This window comes from Neofelis nebulosa, chromosome 8 (assembly GCF_028018385.1).
Source record: "Neofelis nebulosa isolate mNeoNeb1 chromosome 8, mNeoNeb1.pri, whole genome shotgun sequence".
Lineage (NCBI taxonomy): Eukaryota > Metazoa > Chordata > Mammalia > Carnivora > Felidae > Neofelis > Neofelis nebulosa.
In genome coordinates, this window is record NC_080789.1 from 54,497,826 (window position 1) to 54,514,155 (window position 16,330).

At 37.2% G+C, this 16,330-nt stretch overlaps 1 protein-coding gene across 5 annotated transcripts in view; it reads left to right on the forward strand.

Moving 5' to 3' along the window:
* TAFA2 (TAFA chemokine like family member 2) overlaps positions 1–16,330 on the forward strand; it is a 515,454-nt gene that overhangs the window by 158,104 nt on the left and 341,020 nt on the right. Inside the window, exon 1 of one of the 5 annotated variants that reach the window (XM_058742177.1) lies at positions 11,108–11,191. The exons of the other annotated variants lie outside the window; for them this stretch is intronic. The gene's annotated coding sequence lies outside the window, so the exon portion shown is untranslated. Of the gene's footprint in view, positions 1–11,107; positions 11,192–16,330 lie in introns of those variants that run through there. 5 annotated transcript variants of the gene reach the window in all.

Below are 16,330 nucleotides of genomic sequence, written 5' to 3' on the forward strand. Positions count from 1 at the left end.
ATACCTCCTGCATGGTAGCCTTCACAATAAGGCTGAGTCAAGAGAGCATATTCTTAAAAAACAAAACAAAACAAAACAACAACAAAAAGGAATTCAAAGTATTAAAGAGATACTCCATATACAGAAGAAAAGACCTGGAATGTCAGGTCACCCTGAAAACCCCTCTCCTTCTAATTTTTTTTTTTATAGCTAGCTAGCTAGCTTGCTTGCTTATTTATTTATTTACTTGACATGTAATGTTACATTAGCTATGTTGTACACATAGTGTTTCCACAAATTTATACATTATAGTGTGCTCACCACAAGTGTAGCTACCATCTGTCACCATACAATATTATTATTATTTTTAATGTTCATTTATTTTTGAGAGAGAGTGAGAGAGAGAGTGTGCGTGTGAGCGGGAGACGGGCAGAGAAAGAGGGAGACAGCATCTGAAGCAGGCTCTGCACTGTCAGTGCAAGGCCCGACCTGGGGCTCAAACCAATGATCTGTAAGATCATGACCTGAGCTAAAGTCAGACACTCAACCGACTGAGCCTCCCAGGCACCTCCAATATTATTTTAATTTTATCTTCTAATGCTCCCCATCCAGATGCAAGAAACTTGAGTTTCTCCTATAATTCAGAGCATGTTGTTTACAGACTTAGTGAGCATTCTAAGATAATAGATGAGATCTTGAAAATGAAGGGTTGGATCTGATTCTAAGTAAAATGGCCAAGGAGGAGAGTTTTGTATTTTACGTTTCTTTTTTTCTGAGCTTCCTCTGGACTTCTTAATGCCATGTCTTTCTCACCCTTACAATAAATAGGTTAATGTCCTCATGCTTTCTAGAATGTCAGTCTCCTGTGGGCAAGGAGTTTTGACACTTACGACACTCATGTATTTCCAAAAGCTGGAGAAAAGTCTAATCTGTTACCTTATAGGTGCTCAATAAATATTTGTTGAGTGAATGAATGAATGAATGAATGAAGACTTCTTACTTTCTTTGGCACCTGATAGCTTTCCATATTCCTGTGATGCCCCCAGTTTTCAAAATTAGTTCCTCTACCTCATAATGTGGGTAATCTCCTAATGGCCATCAGGTTTAATTATATTTAAAGGTTACACTAAAAATGGAACATTTTTTTTTCTCCCTCACATCTTGTGACTGCCCTTTCATCCCACTGCCCTCACTGTAGGATATATTTAATACTTGTAACATCCCTGGAGGCACCTGCCTACTTCTATTTGATGGCTGCTCTGGACAGAGGACAGGGGACAAAACCTAAGGCCCACCCAAACAGTTTTAGAGACCAAACAGTTAGATCTTTGTGAAAGAGTAAACCTGTGAAAGCCCATCATACAGAAAGATGAGGCAAGAAAATATACTTGTCTCGATGTTGTTGGGTTTTAAAGGGGGAAAAAAAATCACCCCTGAGCATTTGTAAAAACAATATGGCTCTTGCTTGAGTTGAAATTTGAATTCTTGTTGCTTTTGCGGCCCATAAGAAACCTGAAACTAGAAGCTCTTTTATCATGTTCTCGATTTCCTTTTTCCTTTTTCCTTTTTCCTTATCAGTAGAAGCAGAGCTAAATCTACTCCAGAGGAGGCTTTCTTGTATCTATGCCTCCAAGAATTAAAAAAAAAAAAAAAATTAACGAAGACAAGGACTTTCAAGTTGAAACAAGGCCTGATGTGAGAGAGGCAGCTGAATCAGTGCAGACAGACTCTAGCGTGGGCCCTGATCCCTATTCCCTGATATTCACAGCCTTGTGTGGTCTCCTCTCCCCTCCAGTGCGAAGATCTTATAATCAGCTCAGTGGAAAGACAGATTTCCTACACAGGCAGATGCAGAGTTGCCTTTTGAATAGCAAGAATGGGAGCAAGAGGATGGTGCCATGATAAATGATGAAAAGAAAACAACTATCTCACTATAATTTTATATTCAGCAAACCAGTCTTTCAAGAGGAAGGGTGAACCAAAGAGATTTTCAGGCAATTAAGAGAGAGCTTCCCATCAATATACTCTTCACTAAAGGAAATTCTAAAGCATATACTTAAGAGTGATTCCTTAAAGGAGATCTGAATGCAAGAAAGAATGATGACCAAAGAAAATTGGAAGCTTGTGGTTACTCACTGCATGAATCAGTAACAATGATAACTGATTAGTGTGCTTAAAGTGATAGAACTAAAATATTTGACCGTGGTATATAATTCCCAGTGGAACGATGGCATATGACAAGTTCAGGTATCTAAACATTTTTTGAAAGGAGGGTAATACTGATGAATATTAGACTTTACATTTTTGAAAAAAAAAATAAATGTTTATTTTTGAGAGAGAGACAGAGACAGAGTGTGAGCAGGGAGGGGCAGACAGAGGGAGACAGAATCAGAAGCAGGCTCCACACTCTGAGCTGTCAGCACAGAGCCTGACGTGGGGCTTGAACCCACAAGCCACGAGATCATGACCTGAGCCGAATTCGGACACTGAACCAACTGAGCCACCCAGGCACCCCTAGGCTTTGCATTTTTAAGTAAGTATGCATAATAAAATTTCAAGGGTAGGACTCAAAGAAAAGGGAAAGAATACATAATTTCCAAATTAGTTAAATAAAAAAGGAACAAGGAAGAAAATAATTTAACATAGGCAAGAAAGGAAGAAAACATAGAAATGAGAGAAAAATAGAAAACAGAATATAGCATAGTAGGAATAAATCCAAATACAATCATAATTTAGAAAGAAAACACACTTTTAAGAGATAGGACCAACAGAGTCAAAATCTGTTTTTTTGGAAAGACTTAACATAATTAGCAAATACCTAGAAAGATTGGTCAAGTGAAAGAAAAGCAAGTGTAAAAAATTAAGAATAAAAAAGGGGCACAATTGAGAAATTAACATGATCAGAAAGACATTGTGAGTAATGGAATGGTAATAAAATTGAAAACTTAGCCCAAAGTGGCAAAAATTTTTAGAAAATTACTTTTTACCCAAACTCAAATAGAAATAGAAAACCTGAAAATTTTTATAAGCATTGAAGAAATTAAATCAGTTAGTAGATATCTGCCCACAAATAAAATGCCAGGTTCCCATGGCCTTAGAGGTACGTTCATCCCGATATTCAAGGAACAACTAATTCCTATCTTCCACCTTAAACTTTTACAGAGAATAGCGATGGAAGGTACAGCAGTCTTGACATCAAAATCAGAAAAGAACAGTATGAGAAAAGAAAATGGTAGGCCTTTCTCAGGAATGTAAATAGAAATGCTGTACAGAGAATGCTAGTTAAACCTTGTCTTGACGAAGGATTAGACATCTTCTCCCAACCCCTTTAAAAAAATATTTTAAGTTTATTTATTTATTTTGAAAGAGAGAACCATGGGGGGAGGGGCAGAGAGACAGGAGGACAGAGGATCTAAAGCAGGCTCTGTGCTGACAGCGGGGCCCATGCAGAGCTTGTACTCGTTAACTGTGAGATCATGACCTGGGCAGAAGGTGGTCACTTAACCCACTGAGCCACCCAGGCACCCCTCCCCTCACTGCCTTACTTTTCTTGTTTTTGGTTACTATTCAAGGCCAGTACCACCTGTTTAGCTTGCTAGGGAATGCAGGAGTTAGTGTCTCTGACATAGTTCTTGATTTTCATTTTCTCTGCACGGCCCATCTTGTGACCTCAGTGTTCTTGGGAGATCCTGGCTAAAGGGTGTGTTCATTCCTGGGGAATTAAGATCTGTATCAGAGCAGACAAAGGTCCAGTCAGCCTGAGAAAGATCCAGAGTGCTGATGGAGCTCTAGGAGTGTGTCATGAGGGAAGGGAGTTAGGTAGGGGAGCCTGTGGCCCACAAAACCCAGCTTCTGGGAAGTTCAGGACAACTGTTTTCTGCTGATACCCTTTCAGTGACTGGTTAGACCACGTGCTCCTACTGCTACTACTAATTTATTAATTATTATATGCCACACTGCTGTTTATATATATCAGGTTAACTTTTCTAAGTTAGATTCAGACATTGTGGTCAGTTATGTTTATAGCATGATACCTATACACATTTGTGAAAATTAGAGGGAATATCGGCTACTACAATAGCATATTGCTGAGCTGAAGAAGAGATTTTTCTTTTTCTCAGAAAAACATAATTACTTTCTAAGAGAGAATGTTTTAAGCTTCCGGAAAGCTAGCAACTAACCACTGTGTAGTTGGTTTTGTGGTACTCAACTTCATATATCTCCCCCACCCTCACTCTCCCAAAAAAGGAGTTAGAAGAGGTGGATAGAGCAATAAAAAGAGAAAAGTTGTATTTCCAGTTTTTAGAAGTCATAACATCAGGAATGAAAATATGGTCTTTAATGCAGAGAATCATTTTACTGTATTTGTTAGAACTTCAGATATTGTGTAAGTATATATTGCTTTCTTGGATTTGCGTGGGAAGTGAACTACATAGATCAATTGTAAGCAGTAGTCAAGAGTTTTACATTTTACTTTTATATTTATATTTATGTGTAATAGTTCTCTCTTTTAAAGGTTTTTGACAGTGACTTATAATAAGAAATAGGTTGTAACTGCAATTCAACATGCACAGAAATACATAATTAAAAAAATGTTTCATGAAAAGATAGTCTTACGATATACTTTAATATTTCTCATGTTTTTGTTTTATTCTGTTCTGTCATTTAGCTAAAACAATGCAGGTTGTAAACGACTAAATTATTTGGAGGCATACTAATAGGTCACAACCTGCAGTTTGAAAAATACTATTTAAAATATAATTAGATTGCTCATTTTTCTTTAGATAGCCGTTGATCTCTATTACTACAGATTATTTAGATATAGTCACTTGAAATCATTTTTATTTCAATCTTTCTAGTTTGCCATTGAAATGGTGGCAGCATAGTAATTGTAACCTGCAGAACACATAATCATCTTGGATGAGTTTAATTCTACTGTGAAGTTTGGAATTAATGCCCATGGTAACTGAATGTGGAAATACCTATAGTTACCATTGTAGTAAGTTGACTAAATTGTATGTGGAAAATTAGATGGAGAGGAGGTTCCCTTCTGTTACAGGCATTTTTAAAATTCTGAAATAAATGGGTTAATTACTAACTGCTGCTGTGATCTAGAAAAACCCATCATATGTATGAGATTAAGTTGTTTCTTAATTATGTTTAGAAGATAAAAATACTATTTTAAAAAGAAGATTCTGTGTTGAAATCCTAATGTTTCCACATTTTAAATTGTGACACCATTTTATAATTCTTTGGTTCTGACATCAATAAAATAAATGCAGCTCCAGAATACAAAACAAGGTATTTTAAAATGCCATGAAATGTACCTAAGTGTTATATATTTAGAACACAGCTGTATGGAATAGAATGTTGTTTTATGTAAGGTAGCAGCTTTCACACTTCAGGTATCTGGAAGAGCTTTATAAAACAAAGCATTAAGTGTGAACTGCTCCGTTTTTATTCAAAGTTTATGAGATTCCAGAAGTACCATTATATTGCCTTTGCTTTAAAATGCAATTCGCAGTAAAATACATCTTCCCTTTCTTTTTTAATAAGATTCAGTGGGCTAAAGCTTCAAGCATCTGGTAGCATGTGTGCATTTCCTCAGGCTGACGACGGTTTGGCGAACTCCCGATTTTGCATGGTCTGAGACTTAGGTTAAATGTTCTGGAACTTTATTTCTGAAACGTTGCTTTGTGAAAAACACAGTGGGCAAGTCTTCATGTTAAATCTAAGGCACTGATGGTGAAGGGACTGAAAAGGCAAAACAGGAACTTTTTAATATCATGCCCATATTTGAGTTTGTGTGCACACAGACACGCTTTCTATATTTGATTTATAGTTGTTAACCACAGAATCTGTCACTGGATGTACTTTTGCTTTTTGGGTTTCTGATCTACTTGATGTGATTGGCCAAGGACATTGCTTCAGCATCGTGCCTGTAGTGCAGGGGACCCACCTGGCAGCCACTGACGTCACAAGAAGCACACAGCTGTATCATATCCATTGAGTTGTGCTCTGTCTGGTGTGTTTCTCCTGTCCAAACTGCTCAACCTCAATTTTCCTTTCTATACAGCTCTACATAATAGTCTCTTGTTTGTCATTTGTGAGGTTAAGTCGTAGCAAATGATATAGAACCCAGACAAAACAACATACGCCTAATGGCTAATATTCAACATTTTCTATGTTTTAAGCTCTGTTTATAGTAGGTTACAGATAACTATCTCACATCAACCCTGTGAGATAGGCTCTTATATTATTAATTATGCCATTTTTCAGCACAGCAAACTGAGACCACGTGAGAGGTTAAGTAACATGCCCAGAGTCTCTCAGTTACTAAGCATGAGTCAGACTTTGTGTTAGGGAGTCACATTCTGTCGTGTGGTACAGCTTCTCAACTTGCAAAGCAGTGGAAAAAGGGAGTCCCCCTTAACATTTTTCTGATACACTGAGTTACTGAAACCTATTTTGTTGGTATTATGGATGTTTTGCTTTATTTTATGCTGAAATAATATTTTCAGTAAATAAGTATTTCAGATAGGATCATACCAAATAGCTTAAACTACAAAATTTTTAGTTTGCTTATTGATTTTTATTTCAAAATTGGTTAATTGTTTGTAATACTTATATTAGAATCTTGTATGCTCTGCGTGTTTCACTCTACAGTAGAGGGTCTTTTTCTATGAAGATCTTTCAAACTCACAGTGAAAGGATAACTAAGAATATCCTGAAAAATATACCAGAAGATTAAATATATGTGTTTAGAGAGGCATCGTATACTGACCAAAGAAATCTACTTTTTCAAAATGTCTCAAAAAATATTAATCTGGGTTGTTGTAATTTACATGAAACTTAGGGAAAGGAAAAATTATTGCTTATGTAAAATGTACTGCTTGCTTTTTATATGCATTCATGATTTTGATGTGGAGGACAAGAAATTAACTCTCATTTTGGAAGTCTTTATGGCACCATCAATAATTGGTCTAATGGTTCCAGGAGATTAAATTGTGGATTGTTGTGATGTTTTGGCCCTTTGCTCAATTCAGAAATTTCTGTGCAATAAAAGAAATCACTAGCCTTTCAACATTTCTCCCCATCACTTTTTACTTCTCTTTCTCTCTGTGTCTTTTCTTTTTTTGAGAGAGAAAGAAAGTGTATGTGGGGGGGGGAGGGGCAAAGGGAGAGGGAGAGAGAGAATCTCAAGCAGGTTCCATGCCCAGCATAGAGCATGACAAGGGACTCGATCCCACAACCTGAGCTGAAATGAAGAGTCAGATGCTTAACCACCTGAGCCACGTAGGCGCCCCACTTTTTACTTCTTAAGCAAGCCAGTGTTCATCTAGGATGCTCATTGCTACTTAGTATGACCCTGTTTGAAATACTTGTTTACTAAAAATATTCAATAAAGCAAGGTATCCATAATACCAACAAAGTAAGTTTCAATTGCTCAGTTTTTTTGAATGAACTGAGTAAAATTGCTCAGTAAACTTAAAAAAAAAATTCAAATGATTAACTTTAAAAAATTATCTTAATATTTTGAATCTGTACTCCCTATTTAGCAAGTAATAAACATCATGCTTGGATACAGTCCTCCTTTGTGACTAATACTCACCAAGTCTGCCAGTTCTCTTAAATCCTACTATTCCATGGTTTTGCTGAGTCAGACCCTGATGTTCTGGAACAGTTAGAATTGAGGCAGAGCAGCTTTGTTTCATTTTAGTGGCACCAACAGAATCAACTGGCTACACTGAGGACCTACGAGTAGCTTATTCAGTGCTAGGTGCTAGAGGACTGATGAAATGTGTAGGCAGAGGACGTGTTAAAATAAAATATTAATATGCAAAAGTATCTAATTGCCAATTGCTTAGACCATACATGTTAAGACAGTCTATCCAGAATGAAGAGAAGGTAAAAGGAGAAGGATATACTGGTAAATCTCAGAGGTACTTGTTGTAACTGAACCCAAGTTTGTGTGCCCCAGTTGCAGCAAAGCCCATCTCTGAGACATGGACTGTGTGCAAGGAAAGTCTGAGAGGCAGCCAGATGAGGACAGGAAAGGGCAAGCCTCAACTTCGTCCCCACCTCCCCCAAGGAGAGTCAGGGATTTTTAAAGTCAAGAAAGAAGGGTCTGGGTAAAGGAGAGAGGAACTACTAGGCTCAAAATCAGATAAAAAGAAATTGCTAATGGGGGGGGTGGTGGCGTGTTAATTTCATTTTGTTGTGTTCAAAGAGGAGGTCAGTGGTCGTAATTGGTTCTGGCTGGCTGCTTGATGAAACCTCGAGTTCCTGCAGAATAACTAAATTAACGCTCAGTTATGACGGTGTCAGGCAGGAATATTATAGAAACGGTGGCATCAGCACTCTGAGAACGAACAAGATTTTGATAAGAGATGCAGAGGCACTGTTCTGCCCTGTTAACTCTTGGGTTGCCGGTTGCACTATGAAGATGTCATCTCAGTTTTCAAAGTTGAAATTTGGGGGGCGGGGCACCTGGGTGGCTCAGTTGGTTGAACTTCCGACTTCAGCTCAGGCCATGATCTCATGGTTTGTGAGTTTGAACCCCACATCGGGCTCCACGCTGACAGTGCAGAGCCTGTTTCACACCGTCTGTCTCTCTCTCTCTCAAAAATAAATAAACATTAAAAAAAATTGAAATTGGGGTTGGCAAACTATGGCCTGCAGGTCACTTGTGACCCACTGTTGTTGTGAATAAGGTTTTATTGGGGCTTGGCATATTTGTTAGTTCATACATTCTTTATGGCTGCTTACATACTGCAAGGGCAGTGTTAGTAGCTGCCCCAGAGACCATATAGACTGTGAAGACTAAAATATTTACTACAGGATCCTTTATAGAAAATACTTGCTGACTCCTGGTCTAAATTATTTATGAAAATTATTTGCAAGTTCCCTTCAAGGTATTGTAGGTATACATATAAACTGATGTCATATCACACAGCTTGAGTAGTGTGGTTTGGAATGAAATTATCTTAGAATGTCACATTGAGTAAATTACTTCATCATATGAAAAGATATGTTCATACCTTTGGAAAAATTTATATTTTATTACTATAATTCAATTATTTTAGGAATAGAGTTATATTCCTTGGGGTAAAATGAATTTTTATTTTGTATGGAAATTTAATTCTCATTTGGAGATCTTGATCATGACTTAATGAAAATTGGAATGCCAAAATAGCTTTTTATTTTACTTACTGCATTTGATATTTTGTTAATGGGAGTTAGTACAGATTACTTTTCTTGTTTGTAGGACACTTTACAAGATATCAATTAAATATTCCTCTGAATTAGTAGCAGTCTGTGACACCAATGTGTGATGTCTGTAAGTTTCACGTTACATGACAACCATTAACCTTATAAAATGCATCTAGTGGTTGAAAGAGAAGTTTTAGAATAATTGGTTTATTTTTTTGAAGGTTGGCAGAGAAACATTTTGGAAAGCATGCCAGCTTCTTTATATTTTGGTTTTATTTAATACTTTTTAAATTTAATTCATTTAAACATTTTTTTTTCTGGCTATGTATGATATAGTTCTAAGGACTAAAGTGTATCTTAGGGCTGAATGGTGTCTGACACATGGCTCATAGTGTAGTATAACTTGACTGCATGTTTGCTTCTCCTCCCGTTTCTATCTCCTCATGGATAGGTGACAGGTACGCACAGTAAGTCACTCACTGTAGTCCCTGAGTCAATAAATTGTGTTGAATCGAAGTATCCATGTAATGAGAAATTGCATATTTAAAAAGTCCTCCTTGAATTCCAAAGTATTCTTACTCTAATTGCTTTTAGTTAACATACAATGGAGAAGCAGTTACTTTCACTGTTCCTACTCTTACTTAAAATACAATGGGGGACGTCTGTTTGCCACACTTGATCTCCGTAAGAAGGGATTGTGCTTGATTCCTCTTTTGCGCCTGGCATACAGCATGGAGTATATACCTGCGAAGCAAGTTATTAGTACGGTGACTGGCATTCCTCATCACACACAAAAATAGGCATTTGCTTCTGGATTCCGATGAAGTCCTTTCACGGGAAGCAGGCAAGAGGAGGAGGAGTAAGGAGTAATCTGTAATGCCTTGCTGGGTTGAAGGTCTGAATAGTCAAGGATTGCTGAATGGATGAATGGAAGAGTGGTAATTAGACTCCTAGCTGTCAGGCAGCACAGAATTGAAATATTAGAGCAATACCAAGAGCTGATTTAGCAAAAAAGTATTTTTTTTTCCCCTCTGGTATAATTTAGCAACAGTAAGGATGCTATTAAGGTATGTTCCCTTGGAGAGAGTGAATTTTCAGACGGGGAAATGTTGGCATTTTGGAAATCCTGGAGAACTCTTCTAAACTGAGAGATGGGAGGGGATCCAAGTCAGCTTTTAAAGGGTGCCTAGAGTAGTGGTGGGTTGGTAAAGGTTTAACAACTGCTCTCTATAAGGTGACAAAAACTCTGATTTGTAGTGTTTTCCAGCTTCTGTGGTGTAAATACTCCCACCATGGCTGATTTAAGCTACTGACTTGACAGTACTGAAAATGGAGTTGGGAAGAAATACACAAAATTAACTCTCAGGAGCGCTAGCTGGTTCTAGCACACAGCCCTTTAAAGTAACTTTGGCTCTTTGTTGTAGGGATTTACTGCAAGGTTATTAGAAATTATGTGGAGGTGTTTCATGTTATTAACTAAGAAGTATGAATGTGATCATTTGTTTTACATACACGGGTAGGTATGAAATTGTGGAAAGTTTGTAACAAAGTGTTATTCTTTGTATCTTGGTGGGAGAGGCAACTGTAGTTTGCAAAATTTGTGTCTTAGGAAGGTTGGACAGAATGGTTCTAGGCATTTCCTTTGCCATTCAGTAGTGGTGACAAGTAAAGGCATTTCATTATGCTCTTTTCAAATGAGTGAACTCTCCTAAAGGTACAGGGAAGAGATGGCTTTGAGAATTTTTGGTGTATACCGACATGAGCCAGCACTGTGTAATTGTCCTAGCCAACACTGATCTGGTTTTGTGAATCTGCACCTTTCCTGATGATAGTTCACACCTAACTAAATGATCCAGTTTTGATATTCAAGTAGCTGCTTGGAAGGCTTGAGAAGCCTCTTTCTTTTATAGGCAACTGGTAACACTGCTTCCCTGCAGAACTGTGTCCATCCTGTTTGTGTGCTAGGTACAGCAGTGTGCCTCCATCGTCCAATTACCCGGTAAGAGTCTGACTTATTCTTTCTCTGTGTTGCTAAGATGCCACTCAAAAAAGTTAATAGCATATTGACATAATGTACATAAATTTACTTTATGTTGGAGACCTGGTTTTCATATCTTACTTATCCTATATCTGTTGACTTTGTTTCAAAGCTATTTATGACATTTAAGATATTCTTTGATAGTCTTCATAGAAAAGGGGTTTAGATTAATTTCTTCTTCATATTCTCCCACTTCCTCCTGAACTCAGTGTTGTTTGGCTTCTTTGCCCATTATTCAACTGAAACTGTGTTAGTTAAGTACCTTCTTTGCTCTCATCATTTTCTTTTCTTTCTTTTTAAAAAATGTTTATTTTTATTGAGAGAGACCGGGAGCATGAGCAGTAGAGGGCCAAAGAGGGAGTAGGAGAGAGGATCTGAAGCAGGCTCTGCTGACAGCAGTGAGCCCGATGTAGGGCTCGAGCTCATGAACTGGAAGATTATAACCTGAGCCAAAATTGGGCGCTTAAACCGACTGAACCACCCAGGCACCCCTGCTCTCATCATTTTCTGCTTGTTCTCCTTAAGACCTCATTCAAACTCATGCACCTCTCAGGAAGGCCAGAGGACATAGTCTCATTCCTTTCCATCCTCACTACCACAGATTGAGTTAGGTGCTAGGTACTTCTTGTCTGGGTGGTTGCAAGAAGACGACGCTTAAGTGTCTCCCCTCCAATCCGTAGTGCTGCCAGAGTGCACCAATCTAAAATGAAAATCGGATTGGGTTAGGTGACATCTGGCTGCCCTCCTAGGGCAATAATTTGGTGCCCCTTCTGGAAAAGTTCTCTTTATTCTTCCACATTGATTTAGAAGGCTGCCATGAGGGTGCAGCAGTTTGAGTACAGCTGCTGGTGGCTTGCTCAGTAACTCCTGTCTGCTTCCCTAAGCAGCACGTCACTGGAGCTACTTGGATACGTCCAGAGGAGGATATACTCTGCCTCATGAGACTTCACTGAAGTAGTCTCTTATTTAGCCTGTCCTTGAGAGGACTTTGTAAAATGCAATTTTCACCATCTTGATATATTTCTAGCGATAGTTTCTTGGTAATATGAGCAACTATGTGACTAGTCAGCCTCTTAATGTGGTTTTGTCTGTTATCACATCTTTGGTGATAGGTACCCTTCCTTGCTCTGTGTATATAGTACATAGTACTCAGCTGTAATATTCACACACTTTAAGTGGGTGCTGTCCCTTACTATGAGAGAACTCTATTATGATAACTGGGTTTACATCTTAGGTTGTGCAAAATGATTTAGCTCTCCATTTTATTAATTCAGCTATTTGGACACTTGGTATAATTTACTCCTAATAAGGCTTGTTTATAATAATAAGAATGGGGGCAAAAGTAATAATGAATTTGATATAACAGCATTATGATCAGAGGTTGAGCTGTCAATAAAGGGGTAACTGACAACAAGTGAAGATTCAGAAATTTGGGAAATGTAACCAGAGAAAAGTTAGCTGCTAAGTGAAAATTTAAGTTGCCAGAATCTTTTGGGTATTCTTACTGTCTTATATCTGCTTTTACCAAAACTATCTACTGCATGTATTGGGGAGATAATTTCCTTGGTTGGAAGCAATCACCAAAAGAAGAATTATTTTTAAAAAAAATATGCTTCAGAAATCACATTAGTGTTTACTTTGAAGCAGGAATTTGTGTGGTTGTGTTTATTTTATTTATTTATTTTTCCCTTGTAAAATTTTGGAGACCCACAGATCAAGGACTTGGGAAGAGGTTCTATTCAGGAACTTTCAGAGTGAGGAAATAGTTATACTAGCTCCATTTTAACCTCTACCTGGGCACATCCTAGTATTCTAGGGAATCCAGAACTATATTATTCTTTAAAAAAATTTAATTGAGTAATAGTTCACATATAATATTAGTTGCAGGTGTGTAACATAATGACTCTCCAATTCTCTACATTACGCAGCACTCACCATGGCAAATGTAGTCACCATCTGTCACCGTACGACGTTATTACAATCTTTTTCACTATTTTCCCTTTGCTGTGCTTTTCATCCCTATGACTATTTACTTAATAACTGAGAGTTTATACCTCTTAATCCCTTTTATCTATTTCACCTTTCCCCTTACCTCTTTCCCTCTGGCAACCCCCAGTTTGTTCTTCATATTTATGAGTCTGTTTTTGTTTTGTGTTGAGAATCTACCTACAAGTGAAATCATACGGTATTTGTCTTTCTCTGACTTATTTCACAGAACTATATTATTCTTCAATGACAGTAGGCTAAGGCGGTACTAATAGGTTATTATTTATTGATGTTTTTGAAAATCTCACATAGCAAAAGGACAATTTGCTTCACATTTCTGGGTATGTGTACCTCAAGGAAGGAAAATAATTTATTAATTATCTTTTTAAATTAAGTTTTTTCTGTTAAACAGATATTTATAAAATATGCCACTTAACACTTTGGATAAATAAATTTTGAAAATCTATATTGGAAGTTGAATTAATGACACTTACCAGTATTCTGTGATAAAACCAACCCAGAACCAAATTAAATTTATTTTTCATTATTTCTTATTTCCTCTGGTTACCCAAGCATTGGTAGTAGTAATACATGTGTACTACATAGGGCTCTATCATTTAAAAAATGTAACCTACACCATCTAATGGAATCATGACAGTGATTGTAGGATATAAGTTGGGCTGATATATTAAGAAAAAATTGTGGTTTAGAGAGGCTATGGCTTGATGCTACAATTCTGGACCTAATTATTATTACTATTTTACTTTCCCAACTTGTAGATTGTCTTAGTTTTTCTACATGCACTTTTTTCCTAAGGAATAAAAAATAAAAGCATAATTTAAAATTCTTGGGATTTTGCAAATACTGTGTTGGAGTATTAACATCTTCTAATGAACAGAGCAGTAATCGGTTACATAACCATTGGATTGAGACAAATCCCTCAGTCCACACAGTGTTAGTTATTCATATATTGATCCTGATGTGTGTTTTCTTTTTTCTGATTTAGTAAGGCATAAACAATTAGAATGAAGTGGGACAAATAACAATTATACTAACAATACTTACTCAAATCTATATAATATTCTGTACTTCGATAAACTTTTCATTCCTGTAGCAGCTTTTTATATCGGATGTAATTGTTTGGTGTAGGCAGTAAAATAACAGCATTTTCCACTTCATTTAAAAATATTTTTAATCGGTTAGATAATAATGTACCAAAATTCACAAGGAGCATGTTTAAATGTTAACATCTGTTTTCTTTTCCCTTTAACACTTGGAGTGATTTATAACCCAAACTAAATTTGGTTCTGCATATCTTTTCGTGTAGTTGGTTGAGATAGAAGATTGCAGAAGTTTTAGCCTTTATAGTGTCTTTTTTCCTTTAATCTTAGTTTCTGATCAGTGAGCTGAGAGCTGCCTAATTGGATGGCAATAAATCAGCACAGGAACTGACTTATCTTGGCTCATTTTTCTAGCTCTGATATCTAACCAACACGGGAGCAGGTTGAATTTTGGGGTCAAATAGTATGAGAAACACACTTTAATCATTTGGATCCAGTCTTAGTATTTAAAGAGCACATTACAGAAGTGTTGCTTCTGAACGCATCATTATGGTCATGGGCTACCTTGACCTTTGTATCCCTGTCTGTCTGGGGCACCTTATTTTGCGAGCTAGTTTTCTTTCTTTCTGATTTCACTATTTATTGTGTTTTCCCTCAGATTTCCTTTGGATCCCAGTTCTTATTGTTAAGTTCACTGTTAGCTCTCAGATCCCTTGCTCTGGTGTTTCTTACTGAAGGCAGTTTGTATTCTTTCCTGTCTTTTGTTGACTCTCTACATGCAATACTGGTTTGGGAAGCGCCTTGCTGTTTGCTCTCTGTGTGTTGTGGATGATGAGGTTTCTCTCATACTGTTCTGGTAGCTATTGTAATTTGATTGATTTGGCAAAGGGGAAATAAAGAAGGAAAAATGTCATATTAGATTCTCACACGTAGTATTTCTTAATTTTTATAAACAAACATTTTTAAAGACTGCGCTAATGTCTGGTACCTGTGTATTATGTTGATGCTTTCTAATAGAAGACATGGCAAAAGTCTGTAGAACATAAATTTGAAGGTGAAACAAACAAACAAATAAATAAATAACACCTTTACCTGTAAATAGTTTGTGGTTTTTGAAGATACTCTTTTTTGGCTGAAATTTTCAGAATCCACATATCTTGGCTTTGAAAGGAAGGGGTAGATAGCTCTGTTTTAATGGCGAACTCTTTGGAGAGTATACCATGTGCCATTGTATGATGAAGTCAAGATTTGTCTTTTATAAGTTCTTCCTAGGAGAGCAAACTTTTTTTTTTATAAGTTGGTCAGATTCCAGCCAAAGGTATATAGTATTTGATGAATAACTAATACAGATAATGAACAGATTACGAGAATGTGTGAGCCCAAGCATGAACAGAGAAGTTGGGAAGGAGGTTATCAGTGTAAAAAATGTTAGAAATGAACAGGGCAACTGGAGCATGAATGAAATCAATTTAATTTGTGGGAACTTGTATTTCCTTAGAATTATATTCTTATTTTCTTACTCTGTATGATTTAGGCTGTGTCCACAGTCAATAAAGAATATTTGTGCCTCAGATACCTGCCAGATGGGCTAGTTTAAGTTTCTCTGTAAAGAGGCCCATTGCTGTATTGGGTGCATATCTCAGTCTGTTCTTTCCTCTCCATGGAGTGTTGTCTCTGGTATTCCGGGCCTTAAAATGCCAGGAACAACAATTTTCCAAGGGCTCAAGGAACCCAGATGGAAACCCCTTCCTGCCAAATGCAAGAAGAAGCAGAAAGCAGCCTGACCATCCTAGGTCTTATTCTGTTCTCACATAGTTTGGAAGCTTGAAGAAGCTTGATTGCTTGGCTTCACATTCCTTTGTGCCTGAGAGAGATTTTAAGCCCAGTTGTTGAACCGCTATTTGGATGGTAGTGCCTCAAGAGGATGAAAGATAAAGATAAAAAATTCTAGTTCTCATAGACTTTTCCAGAACCAGTTGGCCCCCAGAATGTCTGGTACATCTAATAATGTCTGCTAGACTATTGATTTCCCAGCAGGTAGGAAGCAGACAGT